Genomic DNA, 10,517 nt, shown 5'->3' with positions numbered 1-10,517 from the left:
TGCCGATAGAAAATAACAGCTTTTTTCGCACTGTGGCAGTGCCGATAGAAAACAGCAGCTTTTTTGGCACTGCGGCAGTGCCGATAGAAAACAGCAGCTTTTTGGCACTGCGGCAGTGCCGATAGAATACAGCAGCTTTTTTCGCACTGCGGCAGTGCCGATAGCCTCAGCCGTAAGTAGACAGTAGTTTTCCAGTGTGTGTAGTGTAGTACAATATTAATTTCTGCATGGAGGATATTGTATAGTACCTCCATGGTTTCAGAACAAAATATTTACCAAACTCAAAAGAAGCTCCAATTACATTGTTATAATGTCTACAGAGATTCTAAACAAAACCGAGAGAGCCATATAATCAAATAATCAATGAATACACAAAAATGGTTTTAGAGCACTATGCGGGGCACCTTGTAGTTGTACAGTAATAGCAAAATTGTTACAACACATTTAGATATAAGAGTGCTCACCAATTTAATTATTAATGTCACAATGTATGGTTAATACAAAATCAATCACAAGGAGGATAGGCTATACATGTGTGTTGATTCTATAACCCTATTGAAAGGCATATATAATTTTATTCCAAAATTACACCAAAGCAAAAACATATTATTTTAATTAATTATTACTTTTTGATTAATGAATTATTATTTCATTATTTTAACGATAGCTTAATTGTAGACCTAGAGCTTAAAACTTACGAACACACTTGTACATCTGAAAAGAAATTCAAAAATAACCACCGAGCACTGAGAGACGGAAAATGAACACAGAATCTGAAGAAGAGCAATGACGTGAATGGCATGTAAATTTCAAATCATAGTGTTGGAAGTGGAAAAAGAATTTTAAAAAATACTGAGAAATTGAGAAGATATCTAATAAGCATATAAAACTGTATTAATTGGCAGGTAAATTGTAAAGTTTCCAGGCCCATATATCCAGTAGGTAGGTTAGAGTTTGTATAACGCACCCAACCAAATTTGATAAGGTCCGCATTTCCAAGGCAGTCGAGAATGTACTGAATATAAATTTGTGATTTTCTGTGATTTAAAAATAGAATCTTAAATTTTTACATTTTACACATTAGGCCTGATCTACCCAGTCTCTAGTAATTCGGGAAAAGCGTAATTTATTCAATTTTGAAATTTTGGCTTAGGGGCACCCTGTGGATGTAATCTATCATGGAACGTGATCATATAACTCCAAACTTTTTTTTTAAATATTAAATTATTATGAGAGTTACGCATTATTATATCCGACCATCCAACCACTAAGCATTGAAATGTTGGCAATCAACCAATCACAGAAGATATTTATGCATATTTTAATTACTTTCTCAGCTGGTGGCGGTGCAATAAAAATGCATTATTATTTTTTCTGAAGTTACAACTTAAAAGGTCATAAGATTAATTTTAGAATTGCATTATTAAAAAGATTATTAGGTTAATCTTTCTTGCACTGAAAATGTGTTTTTTTTATTTATTTAAATTGGATTTAACAGGTGTATGATTTTGATAAACAATCATAATTCTCTGTACTATCTATTAAACATTTAAAGAATGGACTTCCTTATGTTGTGGTCATATTAGACTGTAATATATTTAAAGAAGACAGCACTGAAAACGTGTTTTTTTAATTATTTATTAATGAAATGAATGAACTTCCTTATGTTGTGGTCATATTGGACTGTAATATTTTTAAAGAAGACCATTCAGCGAACAACATACTGTAAAACAATATTCCCATGTTAGTGCATGCATAAAATGCATAATTTCCTGAAAGTTGGACATCCTTATGATTTAGGCCTTGAAATATAAATGTAAATGGGTCTGAACTTTGTAGGTGACTATAGCCTGGTTCACGTCGAACTTTTATCTAGATATAGATCCACTTAACTAGTTAAAAGTCCAATGTGAACCACTCAATTATAGCTAGATAAAGGAATTAAGTCACAATTAAGTTAAGTGACTTAACTTTACTAAAATAACAGTAAATTAACTTGCTTAACGGTAAAGTCGGCTCGGATTACAAGGACACGATTACGTAACGTAGGCATCTAAGCCAGCGTTGTTGTATTGTACCACCATTATCATCTTCTGACTGGCAACAACGTACTCCAACAATGCTAACAACAGCATCAAAGTAGTCTCATTAGTCTGGTTTTTCGAAATTATTTGTAATATTATGGGTTTGGGTATTGCGTATGTTTTTCAAAGTGATAATGTATATTTTTCTTAATAATAAAATCAGATTTGTTGTATTTATTTATTGAGAAATCAATCTTTTCCATTTCTGCTATAATAGTCGCTATTAATTCAGTTTCAACGAACTACCACCAACGCCATTCGTTAAAATGAGCGCACATGTTTACGATGACAAAATAAAAAAGTGTGTGGAAGCTAGATTTTCGCGAAGTGCATGCAAACAACACAATTGAGCGATCTAAAAACTACAAAACAGGACAGAAAGGTCCATGAAGTATACAGACATTTTAATGAAAATCAAAACAATATTTTGTTAAATGGAAGAATGCTAGCTAGCGATTAAAATAATTCGTTTTTTATCGAAGGTAAATTTAGCTAGGGCCCAGAGAATCTACTACTTAGATTGCGATAGAACACGCTGCTGCACTGTCGTTGGTTCGTACTGGTCGGCTAGGTTAGGTAGTGGAAACTCGCACCTTCTCTACAGTAGTTTACTGTACAATTTTTTTTGAACGAATACCACTTGGTACTAGAGGTTCGTAGAATACAGTAGATGTTTTATTAAACAACCATTCCCACTGTGTGACGTCAACGGCCTGAAACTAGCTGGTTGTTTATCTGGCTCTAACTTGGCATCGAACGCAATTAGGGGATTATCGTATCATGTTTCAAGACGGGTATATCTAGATAAAGTTCGACGTGAACCAGGCTACTGTGTTCTTCCTTATGTTTTCATCATATTAGAATATAATATCATTAAAGACCATTCAACAAACAACATGAAACATATCAAACTTCTACGTTAAACTTTCCGATTCTGAGCATGCATATAACATAATTTTTTAGATATGATATTTTCATGACAGTGGAGAATGTACTGATTATATAACTTTATAGATAATTACTGTTGTCCAATTTTGTGCATTGAAAATGTGACAACGAACTCGGGATATGGGCCTCGGTTGCCACTCATATAAAAGGGCCTGTTAATTAACCTTGCACAGGAGCCTGTCGTCGCCTGCATTACAATGCCTCTTCCTCCTCCTTATCATCATCACATCATCATCATCATCTTCATCATCGCAATTAATTGTCCATGCTAAAATGGGGGATATCTATTATTTCAGTGTGTATTTATTCATCAATAGAAGTCTTGTAATGCACGTACAGGTAACAGTAAGGGTATTTCTCAGCATCTAGAAAAAATAAAACTTTCCGAAGCTATGAGAACCCCAAGGCTACCACAAACCACACCCCCACCCCCACGTCTAAAATAGTCTTCCAGTGACGGAACAAGAAAACATTACATTCTCTTCCCACGACCCTGCCCACTCAGGGACCCCATTATGTGCAATAATCAGGGTAAAGCTTGGTTTCCTATCGGCGACAGTTGTCGGGAAGGTTGAACCTGGTTCAACTTTTCCGATTACGCTACAGACGCAGACAAATTAGGGTGCATTGCTAGCTGCCCTGCGCAATCGGGAAGGCACCCTGATTCATTTGTGAACCACAACTGTCAAGACAGTCTGCTATAGGGTGAGCGATTCTTGGAAACCAAGCTAAAACTCTGAATCAATGCCTGAGAGGTCCCTATTCTCAAAATTTTCTATTTCCTTAGCCCCCAACCACGGTGGGGGGGGGGGAACGATGAGGTGGATCCTTACGCACCCACAACCGCCAAATCCTGCATTTGCTCCAGATGTGCAGACAAGTTTGATATAAGGTGCTACAATTTTTATACAGGCTCTAAGGAAAACAAAATTGATTTTTCGAAGAAATTGAAGGGGTGTCAGTCTGATGAACACATTTGGGAACGGTTGGATATTTCAATTCAAAATTGGGGAAAATTGTTGTTGTGCTCTTTTTGTGAATTGTACATACTCTGTAGTGCTGTATGTTGCAGGAGGGGCAAGCAGTTTTGTTGATGCATCCTCTAGGCTCCATTATCAGCCAACTATTAAAACTTTTATGAAATGCCTGGCAGATAGGAGAAAAACTGATTGTATGAACACATTGTCTGCAATTAGAGAATCATAAACTACTGTGCAGTATCCCTGAGTGTTTCTGAAATACAATTATCTGATTTCCTGATATCAAAACAAACATTTACTCTCAAACATAAGATACAGCAAATTTGTTTGCCAACAAACACTTGAACTATAATAAGCATGGTTTAATTATGCTCTCATGTTTTGAGTTGATTTTGCTTAAAGGAAATCATGTTTTTGAGGCACATTTTGTAAAGCTATCTTTCAGGATTGATAGGAAAACCAACACAAAATTTCTCAGTTGTTAATCTTTAGAGGCGATATTCTTGTAAGTATATTTTTAGACAAACTTTAAAATGATCTTACTCTGGTTTTACTCAACCTAGGAATATGATTTAAAGACCAAAATAAAGCTTATATAGTAATTTATTTAAATACATCAATAACTCATTTTTCATTTTTTGTACCACAAGATTCATTTTGTGTACCACAAGATTCATTTTGTCACAACAGCTCACATTTATCTATTAAGTATCAAAAATTTTACAAATTGGCCAAAAATACCCAATGATCAGTGTTATTCTTATTTAAACTCAAATAATGAGGAAGTCTTTAATACACACATTTAGTATGCGACCTTAAAGCTTATCTCAGGCTCAAAAACAAAAACAAAAAACAAAAAAAAACCAAAAAACATGAATATCTATAAAATAAGATAACATTGTTTAAATGTTTAAATCAACTTTTTATATTTTCTAGTCTGCAGTTCTTATAGTTGACTTTGAGAATAGGCAAATTTGTTTCAATTTTTTCAGTACAGTGGCATTAATTTGGAAGTAACGTTTGGCCAGCCATTTCGCTAAACACCTGAATGTATTTTCGTTCAGGTAAATAGTAACTGGTTAAAAAAACTCATTGGTAATTAGATACAAAATTATTCATGAATGTAAAGAAAATTAGCCATTTCAAAAATTCTAAAGAAATTTAGGCTCATTCTTTGTAAAAAAAAATGTTGTTTTTTTTTTTTCTCAGAAATTATTTAACACAGTTCCTAAGGGCTGGCGGTAGGTATTTTGGGAGAAACAATTCAAAAGCAGTTTGGTGCTGGAGGCAATTTATCAAGACAACTTCCATGGTTAGAGGCACTAACTCATTTTTTCCAGGCCTGCAGTTATTCTTTTTTCAGACCCAATGATCTGTGTTTATTTCAATTGAATTTTTTAGGTTTTTGTTTTTGGCTGATATTACAGTTTTTTATACACAAAATACAAACAAGTGATTTAAAAACAAAATTATTAGTCATAAATTAATAATTTTTCCCCCCTTTATCGTATTGGTATGGTAGGCAAAGGCATAACTGTGGATGAATAGTGTTGCTTGTTGTATAGTTTTGATATTTTGGACCATTTTTATACTCAAAACACTTGCTAGTCATGGGGGAGGGGGTAGGCCAAAGGCATTGATTTGTGGGGAAAATAAATGCTGTGGACTGGGGAATTTGAATTGGTATATTATTTATGGGGCATTTTGGAGGTTAGTTTTTTGATTGGGCATTCCTTCTCAAAACAAAGTCTACAGGCGATAGTGTAGAATTTTTAGTGTTTTAAAATAATAATAACCTGTTCAATTCATTTGAGAAATGAATCACAGATTTTGTACATTTTAAAACACATCAAATTTTACAATTTTCATGTATATTAATGGGAATTTATGGTGGCACTGGTATACAAAATGTAAATATACTGTTAAATAAAAAGTAATAATTATGTAAATAACTAGGCCTAGCATATCTCCAAAAATTCACCAAAAACAATGCTCTGTCTTCTTACATCTTGCAAATTCTGTGAAGTTTGAAACCAATTGGACTTAACAAGCAAGCGTTAGCCGTGGCAACAAACAATTTACTACCTAAAATAGGTAGGATGGCAATCAAGACAACAGTCAACGACATGAATAAATAATTAAAATTAGGAAAATTCAACATATATGAGGAAAAACATGGCCTACAAAAAAAAAAAAAAACCTGTCCCCAGGGCTTTGCTCCTTCGGCGGCTAGGTTACCTAGTAGGTATATAATTAATAACACCACAGGGCGGCAGGTTAGAGTTTTAGAGAGGGTAACACAATGCATGCAGAAAGATGCGTTCCTTGTCCTAGGACCTACCTAGCATAGCACATAGCTTATGCCCAGGCCCTAAATATAAAAGTCCCTCTAGGCTGCCTAGCCTAGCTAGGCCCTAACCTAGGTGGTTGTGCTCAGTAGTCCGCAACAACTAGCTGGTTGTTTATCTGGCTCTAACTTGGTATCGAACGCAATTAGGGGATTATCGTATCATGTTTCAAGACGGGTATATCTAAATAAAGTTCGACGTGAACCAGGCACTGTGTTCTACCTTTTGTTGTGATCATATTAGAATATAATATCATTAAAGACCATTCAACAAACAACATGAAACATATCAAACTTCTAGGTTAAACTTTCCGCTTCTGAGCATGCATATAACATAATTTTTTAGATATGATATTTTCATGACAGTGGAGAATGTACTGATTATATAACTTATAGATAATTACTGTTGTCCAATTTTGTGCATTGAAAATGTGACAACGAACTCGGGATACGGGCCTCGGTTGCCACTCATATAAAAGGGCCTGTTAATTAACCTTGCACAGGAGCCTGTTGTCACCTGCAGTACAATGACTCTTCCTCCTCCTTATCATCATCACATCATCATCATCATCTTCATCATCGCAATTAATTGTCCATGCTAAAATGGGGGATATCTATTAATTCAGTGTGTAATTATTCATCAATAGAAGTCTTGTAATGCACGTACAGGTAAGTGCATTTCTCAGCATCTAGAAAAAACAAAACTTTCCAAAGCTAGGAGAACCGCAAGGCTACCACAAACCACACCCCCATAAGAGACAGGTCTAAAATAGTCTTCCAGTGACGGAACAAGCAAACATTACATTCTCTTCCCACGACCCTGCCCACTCAGGGACCCCATTATGTGCGATAATCAGGGTAAAGCTTGGTTTCCTATCGACGACAGTCGTCGACAGTTGTCGACAGTTGTCGGGAAGTTTGAACCTGGTTCAACTTTTCCGATTACGCTACATACGCAGACGAATTAGGGTGCATTGCTAGCTGCCCTGCGCAATCGGGAAGGCACCCTGATTCATTTGTGAACCACAACTGTCAAGACAGTCTGCTATAGGGTGAGCGATTCTTGGAAACCAAGCTAAAACTCTGAATCAATGCCTGAGAGGTCCCTATTCTCAAAATTTTCTATTTCCTTAGCCCCCAACCACGGTGGGGGGGGGGGAACGATGAGGTGGATCCTTACGCACCCACAACCGCCAAATCCTGCATTTGCTCCAGATGTGCAGACAAGTTTGATATAAGGTGCTACAATTTTTATACAGGCTCTAAGGAAAACAAAATTGATTTTTCGAAGAAATTGAAGGGGTGTCAGTCTGATGAACACATTTGGGAACGGTTGGATGTTTGAATTCAAAATTGGGAAAAATTGTTGTTGTGCTCTTTTTGTGAATTGTACATACTCTGTAGTGCTGTATGTTGCAGGAGGGGCAAGCAGTTTTGTTGATGCATCCTCTAGGCTCCATTATCAGCCAACTATTAAAACTTTTATGAAATGCCTGGCAGATAGGAGAAAAACTGATTGTATGAACACATTGTCTGCAATTAGAGAATCATAAACTACTGTGCAGTATCCCTGAGTGTTTCTGAAATACAATTATCTGATTTCCTGATATCAAAACAAACATTTACTCTCAAACATAAGATACAGCAAATTTGTTTGCCAACAAACACTTGAACTATAATAAGCATGGTTTAATTATGCTCTCATGTTTTGAGTTGATTTTGCTTAAAGAAAATCATGTTTTTGAGGCACATTTTGTAAAGCTATCTTTCAGGATTGATAGGAAAACCAACACAAAATTTCTCAGTTGTTAATCTTTAGAGGCGATATTCTTGTAATATATTTTTAGACAAACTTTAAAATGATCTTACTCTGGTTTTACTCAACCTAGGAATATGATTCAAAGACCAAAATAAAGCTTATATAGTAATTTATTTAAATACATCAATAACTCATTTTTCATTTTTTGTACCACAAGATTCATTTTTCGTACCACAAGATTCATTTTGTCACAACAGCTCACATTTATCTATTAAGTATCAAAAATTTTACAAATTGGCCAAAAATACCCCAATGATCAGTGTTATTCTTATTTAAACTCAAATAATGAGGAAGTCTTTAATACACACATTTAGTATGCGACCTTAAAGCTTATCCCAGGCTCAAAAACCAAAAAAAAAAACAAAAAACAAAAACAAAAAACATGAATATCTATAAAATAAGATAACATTGTTTAAATGTTTAAATCAACTTCTTATATTTTCTAGTCTGCAGTTCTTATAGTTGACTTTGAGAATAGGCAAATTTGTTTCAATTTTTTCAGTTACAGTGGCATTAATTTGGAAGTGAGTTTTGGCTAAACACCTGAATGTATTTTCGTTAAGGTAAATAGTAACTGGTTAAAAAAACTCATTGGTAGATTCAAAATTATTCATGAAAGTAAAGAAAATTAGCCATTTCAAAAATTCTAAAGAAATTTAGGCTCATTCTTTGTAAAAAAAAAATGGTTTTGTTTTTGTTTTTTTTTTGTTTTTGTTTTTTTTTTTCTCAGAAATTATTTAACACAGTTCCTAAGGGCTGGCGGTAGGTATTTTGGGAGAAACAATTCAAAAAAATAAACTACTGTATTAGGCTATGCCTATTATAGTATAGATTACGTTTGGTGCTGGAGTCATTTTATCAATTGACAACTTCCATGGTTAGAGGCACTACTACTACTACAACTCATTTTTTCCAGGCCTGCAGTTATCCTTTTTTCAGACCCAATGATCTGTGTTTATTTCAATTGAATTTTTTAGGTTTTTGTTTTTGGCTGATATTACAGTTTTTTATACACAAAATACAAACAAGTGATTTAAAAACAAAATTATTAGTCATAAATTAATAATTTTTCCCCCCCCTTTATCGTATTGGTATGGTAGGCAAAGACATAACTGTGGATGAATAGTGTTGCTTGTTGTATAGTTGTTGATATTTTGGACCATTTTTACTCAAAACACTTGCTAGTCATGGGGGAGGGGGTAGGCCAAAGGCATTGATTTGTGGGGAAAATAAATGCTGTGGACTGGGAAATTTGAATTGGTATATTATTTATGGGGCAATTTGGAGGTTAGTTTTTTGATTAGGCATTCCTTCTCAAAACAAAGTCTACAGGCGATAGTGTAGAATTTTTAGTGTTTGAAAATAATAATAACCTGTTCAATTCATTTGAGAAATGAATCACAGATTTTGTACATTTTAAAACACATCAAATTTTACAATTTTCATGTATATTAATGGGAATTTATGGTGGCACTGATATACAGAATGTAAATATCTGTTAAATAAAAAGTAATAATTATGTAAATAACTAGGCCTAGCATATCTCCAAAAATTCACCAAAAACAATGCTCTGTCTTCTTACATCTTGCAAATTCTGTGAAGTTTGAAACCAATTGGACTTACCAACCAAGCGTTAGCCGTGGCAACAAACAATTTACTACCTAAAATAGGTAGGATGGCAATCAAGACAACAGTCAACGACATGAATAAATAATTAAAATTAGGAAAATTCAACATATATGAGGAAAAACATGGCCTACAAAAAAAAAAAACCTGTCCCCGGAGCTTTGCTCCTTCGGCGGCTAGGTCTATAATTAATAACACCACAGGGCGGCAGGTTAGAGTTTTAGAGAGGGTACAACAATGCATGCAGAAAGATGCGTTCCTTGTCCTACTACTAGGAGGACCTACCTAGCATAGCCCATAGCTTATGCCCAGGCCCTAAATATAAAAGTACCTCTAGGCTGCCTAGCCTAGCTGGTATTCGCCTAGCTAGGGCCTAACCTAGGTGGTTGTGCTCAGTAGTCCACAACAACTAGCCCTAGTCTGATGGTCTGACAACAAAAAATACGCACTGGGGAAATGGTATAAAAACAAAAGTAGAATAGGCTACATCATAGAGTGTCAGTACTCTAACCACCCATAAATAAGCCCCTAAATAATAGCGTATTGTGTCACCTACCTATTAAACCATCAGATGTCAAAAGTTGAAGTTATGTACGTGTTGACTTTTACGACGACGTATCACTCACGAGAACATTATATTTTAAACCGCTACAATTCTCCTCCTTGCGTCCTATCGCTCTCCTTCATTCTCACATTAAAATTAAATCGATTTG

The 10,517-nt window shown here is 34.9% G+C and overlaps 1 protein-coding gene across 3 annotated transcripts in view; it reads right to left on the bottom strand.

Moving 5' to 3' along the window:
* LOC117100380 (phospholipid scramblase 2-like) overlaps positions 1-10,517 on the bottom strand; it is a 25,106-nt gene extending 14,589 nt beyond the window's left edge. For 2 of the 3 annotated variants that reach the window (XM_033240043.1, XM_033240045.1), the window contains exon 1: positions 10,361-10,517. The gene's annotated coding sequence lies outside the window, so the exon portion shown is untranslated. The remainder of the gene's footprint in view (positions 1-10,360) is intronic. The other variant, XM_033240044.1, reaches the window with a different exon arrangement.

The sequence above is a fragment of the Anneissia japonica genome, unplaced genomic scaffold, assembly GCF_011630105.1.
Source record: "Anneissia japonica isolate Jap-2015-1 unplaced genomic scaffold, ASM1163010v1 scaffold284729_len43978_cov133, whole genome shotgun sequence".
Taxonomy (NCBI): domain Eukaryota; kingdom Metazoa; phylum Echinodermata; class Crinoidea; order Comatulida; family Comatulidae; genus Anneissia; species Anneissia japonica.
Note: the sequence above shows the minus strand (reverse complement) of the source record. Positions and strands in the feature narration are given on the sequence as shown.